The sequence below is a fragment of the Melanerpes formicivorus genome, unplaced genomic scaffold (assembly GCF_026170545.1).
Source record: "Melanerpes formicivorus ecotype bairdi unplaced genomic scaffold, bMelFor1.0.p_v2 SCAF_15, whole genome shotgun sequence".
NCBI lineage: Eukaryota > Metazoa > Chordata > Aves > Piciformes > Picidae > Melanerpes > Melanerpes formicivorus.
Window position 1 is genome coordinate 15,495,932 of NW_027142367.1, and position 5,164 is coordinate 15,501,095.

At 44.0% G+C, this 5,164-nt stretch overlaps 2 non-coding genes across 2 annotated transcripts; both read right to left on the bottom strand.

The window, feature by feature from the left end:
- Nucleotides 1-1,677: 1,677 nt before the first annotated feature.
- TRNAA-UGC (transfer RNA alanine (anticodon UGC)) lies at nucleotides 1,678-1,749 on the bottom strand. The gene has a single exon. It is a non-coding gene; the product is annotated as a tRNA-Ala (tRNA).
- Nucleotides 1,750-1,763: 14 nt separating this feature from the next.
- Nucleotides 1,764-1,836, bottom strand: TRNAA-AGC (transfer RNA alanine (anticodon AGC)). Its single transcript has one exon. It is a non-coding gene; the product is annotated as a tRNA-Ala (tRNA).
- Between the last annotated feature and the right edge of the window lie 3,328 nt (nucleotides 1,837-5,164).

Sequence of the window (5,164 nt, forward strand, 5' to 3'; positions counted from 1 at the left end):
GGTCACTTCCAACTTCTAACATCTTGTGATTCTGTGAATCCCAGGTCGCTGAAAGATCCCTTGAGTATTGAGGATGGCTGCACCTATGAGAGTTCAAAGGACATGGGTAAGTGTGAGCAAGCAATAGGATCTGGCATCAGAATAGCTTTCGAACAAATACAAGCAACCACACAAAACAAAACCAGAGGCACACACACACAGAGAGTGGGAACTACAGCTCTAAAATACAAAATGGGCTTTTAGGAATCATTGCCACGAATCTCATTTCTAGTTTGGATGAGTCAGTTCAGCAGTTTTCCCCTCATCTAAGAAAAACTAATCTCTGGGGGTTTTTACTGATGATATCTGACTGAAGCTATCAGGACCTGCTTTAGAGTTTTTGCTGCCACAGGCAATCTGGAAAACGTTCATGCAGGTGAATCTGCTCTGGCACAATAAATAATCACTAAAAAATGTATTGCTCTTAATATTTTGCTGCCCTATGCACTTACCTGTTCTGCCTGTGTGCTAGAACTGGTTCTAGGACTTCCTGATGTCTAATGTGTTCATTCTTATCTTGCTTTTTGTCTTTGTGTATCACAGCTGACTAATCCTCCAAAATAGCATTGGTTCAGCAAAAAATCCTCTGCCAAAGGTGGATCCCTTCCCAGAAGTTTTGGGTAGTGCAAAATCTCTGAGCTTTTAATCACTGCGTTTCATTTTATTGCCTCTATTTGTACTGGACTTCCATTTTTTGATAGTGAACTCTACTTTTTACCCTATTGACTTCATTTCTGTTACTGTGCTGAACTTACATTAACCCTTCTACCATTTTTTCTCCCCTCATAGTTTCTTTAATTCACCATCTTCTTACTGTCTCCTTCCTTTGCTTTCACCCTCTAGCAGGCTACCATTTACTTGTCACCTTGTCTGCCCTGCAATAGATGGCATGCACTCTGATAGCCTTCCAGCTCTACTGATAACTACCATATTTCTCTTGTGTGTGGCAGGAAGCCACAGACTTACACATAGAGTAAATAAATTGCATAAAGCACTAGAAAACTGCAAGCTCTAATATCCCTCCTTTCTCACTTTCAGCTCTACCCTAATGCTTAAAGCAAAAACCCAGCTGGAGTACTGCACCCAGTTCTGGTGCCCCCAGCACAAGAGCTGGACCTGCTGGAGTAGTTGCAGAGGAGGCCACAAAGATGATGAGAGAGATGGAGAACCTCTGCTATCAGGACAGGCTGAGAGAGATGGGGGTGTTCAGCCTGGAGATGAGAAGGCTGTGGGGAGACCTTAGCAGCCTTCCAGGACCTGAAGGGGGCTACACGATAGCCAGGAAGGGACTTTTGACAAGGGGTTGTAGTGATAGGATGAGAGGGAACGGATTGAAGCTTGAGGAGGGCTGACTGAGACTGGAGATTAGAAAGAAATTCTTTCCAGTGAGGGTGGTGAGACACTGGAACAGGTTGCCCAGGAAAGTTGTGGATGCTCCCTCTCTGGAGGTTTTTCAGTACTCCTAAGGTTGGAAGGGACCTCAAAGATCATCGAGTCCAACCTGTCACCAGACCTCATGACTAGAAAGGGAGGACACTGCTGCTCACTGCAGGCTTGAACTCACGACCTTCCCATTAAGGGTGTTATGTGCTACCAACTGAGCCACTTGAGGTTCTAAACAAATTACAGAGGCCCTTGTGGAGATGCCGGGAATTGAACCCAGGACCTCATACATGCAAAGCATGCGCTCTACCGCTGAGCTACATCCCCCACCTCTAAAGCATTGGAGAATGCGGGCATCGATCCCGCTGCCTCTCACATGCTAAGCGAGCGCTCTACCACTTGAGCTAATTCCCCACTGAGCTGAGGTGTTCAAGGCCAGGTTGAACGAGCAACCTGGACTAGTGGAAGGTGTCCCTGCCCATGAGCAAGGGGGTTTGGAACTAGATTACCTTCATGGTCACTTCCAACCCAAACCATTCTCTGAAGCTGTGAAGACTGTTATGCTGTTACTTCTTACGAAAAATTCTGTAACAATCAGATCTTCAATATGTTCTTTGAAGTGTTAATTTTTTCATACTCAGTATCAGCAAATTTGCAAAGGAAAACCATTTCACTTCATTTCATTGTGTCTGACATTTTGTCCCATGCCTCTTGAGTGTCCTGACAGACCTATTATCCCTTTCATCCTTCTAATCCTCATCTTTTTTTAATCATTTTATAACCTAGGGAACAACAATGAGATTTTTTTTTTTTAAACCAGTCAATAAATATTAATTTTTAAAGTAAAATCTAAAATACTCATAACTTGGGGGGTAGGGAGGGGCAGGGAAATCATATTGTGTTACTGCACTGTTTATTTTATTTCCACTCTTTCCACCTACTGACCCACATTTGTGTGTTTTTTATTTTGGGGATTAAAAGGTATCATATCCCTATGCAAAATTATCTACTACATTTCTTCAGCAGGGATCAATTTTAGTAAATTACTGCCTCAAGAATGCAATGGTTTAGTATTTTTGCTAGGTGTTTTGCAAGCCACTTGCCATTCACAGGATCACAGCATGTTAGAGGTTGGAAGGGACCTCTGGCTATCTTCCAGTCCACCCCCCCTGCCAGAGCAGGACCATAGAATCTAGCACAGGTCACACAGGAACACATCCAGATGGGTCTTGAAAGTCTCCAGAGAAGGAGACTCCACAACCTCTCTGGGAAGCCTTTTCCAGTGCTCTGTGACCCTCACAGTGAAGAAGTTCCTCCTCATGTTGAGGTGGTGCTTCCTGTGCTGTAGTTTATATCCATTGCCCTTGTCCTAACCACAGGATGCAACTCAGCAGAGCCTGTCCCCTCCCTCTTGACACCCAGCCCTCAGATATGTATAAACATTTATTACATCCTCTGTCAGTCTTCTCCTCTCCAGACTAACCAGCCCCAGGTCTCTCAGCCTCTCCTCATAAGGCAGTGCTCCAGTCCCATAATCATCCTCACAGCCCTCTGCTGAACTCACTCCAGTAGATCCCTGTCCCTCTTGAACTGGGAAGCCCAAAACTGGACACCATATTCCAGATGAGGTCTCATTAGGGCAGTGTAGAGGGGAAGGAGAACCTCAGATCCTTTCATCTAAAGTAGAATGAATCATTTCACCACAGACAGATTATTTTTGATATAACCATGCATGGACGCATCATGGCCTTACTGCAAATATTTATGCTTCCTCATTTTCAGGTATCCAAGTTAAGCCTTCTTAACTTGGATTAACTTAATTTGGATTGGAGCTTCTGACTTCTTCCTCATACTGAGATATCCAGGAAGATCAAAAGCAATAATTAAGCACTAAATATAATTTCTATTAGAATTTACATAGAAAAAGAAGATTCAGAAGACATAATAGACAGTTTTAAAAGACCTTTATAAACATCAAACAGCAGCAAATAGCTCAGTTTTCACTGGGCTGCATAAAGTCCCTGCTGGCACTTCTGAGATGTTCCTGTCTCCTTTCCTCAGTAGTTTCTCTTTGTGCTACAGTCTTCCAACTCCTTGCATTAGCTCTTTCCATCTCACAATCTGTAGTCTCAAATACTTTGACTTCATTCAGTTTCTTCTTGGAAATGACAAAGCTTCAATATTTTGGGGAGTTCCACCAGATGAAGTTTCTCCCTTTTTAAAAGGAATGTGGAAAGACAGAATAAATACAAAGGTACCATCCAGCACAGATTATGAAATCAGTTCTGCACTTTAAACTCTAGAGATCTCTCCAAATTCTGGTGTACCATGACCTGTGCACTACATAAATTCAGTTCAGCTCCTGGTGATTACCAAGAGATAGTTCCTTGCAGATGACCTCTGGGTCAGTCTGCTTCATACAGAAGAAGACTGAATGGATTTTTCATATTCAGCTGTATTCTTTTCATTCTAATAAGGAAATAATCTCAATTACTCTTGCTGGGTTGTTTATTTTTAAAGCACTCTATGTGTATATACATGTATGTACCTGCATATAAATGTATAGAAGTGACTATACACACAAATGTATTCCATTCAGCTGCCTTCACATCCCCTTAGTACCAGGATTTTTATTCCATTTTTTGAATTCCTGACCTTCTGCCCAACACTGATGGAACATCCTGCAGCTCCAGCCTTGGTGTTAATGCCCCATGTCAGATGACTTGGGCTACCAATCAAACAAAACCCATTATTTTTTAAGGAAGTACTCACAGAAAGTGTAAAAAGACTATAGGTGACCATTTTGACCTCAAGTCTTTCTTCATGTTGTTGAAATACAGAGAGCATTGTCCTGCCTAGTGCCTGACACAAATATTCTGAATGGCAAGGACATTATTTCCAGGTGTGCTCATCTCTACACAGGAGGAGGCTGGCTTGATTCACAACAGTATTGCCTATGGCAAAGAATAGAATAGAATAGAATAGAATAGAATAGAATAGAATAGAATAGAATAGAATAGAATAGAATAGAATAGAATAGAATAGAATAGAATAGAATAGACCAGGTTGGAAGAGACCTCCAAGATCATCGCGTCCAACCTATCATCCAACACCACTTAATCAACTAACCCATGTAACCAAGCACCCTGTCAAGTCTCCTCCTGAACACCTCCAGTGAAGGCGATTCCACCACCACCCCGGGCAGCCCATTCCAATGGGCAATCACTCTCTCTGTGTAAAACTTCCTCCTGACCTCCAGCCTGAACTTCTCCTGGCACAGCCTGAGACTGTGTCCTCTTGTTCTGGTGCTGGCTGCCTGGGAGAAGAGACCAACCTCTGCCTGTCTACAAACCCCCTTCAGGTAGTTGTAGACAGCAATAAGGTCACCCCTGAGTCTCCTCTTCTCCAGGCTAAGCAACCCCAGCTCCCTCAGCCTCTCCTCATAGGGCTTGTGTTCCAAGCCCCTCACCAACTTCATTGCCATTCTCTGGACTCACTCCAGCAAGTCAACCTCCTTCCTAAACTGAGGGGCCCACAACTGGACACAGGACTCGAGGTGTGGCCTAACCAGTGCAGTGTACAGAGGCAGAATGACCTCCCTGCTCCTGCTGGCCACACTGTTCTTGATGCAGGCCAGGATGCCATTGGCCCTCCTAGCCGCCTGGGCACACTGCAGGCTCATGTTCAGCCTGCCATCGACCAGCACCCCTAGGTCCCTCTCTGCCTGGCTGCTCTCCAGCCA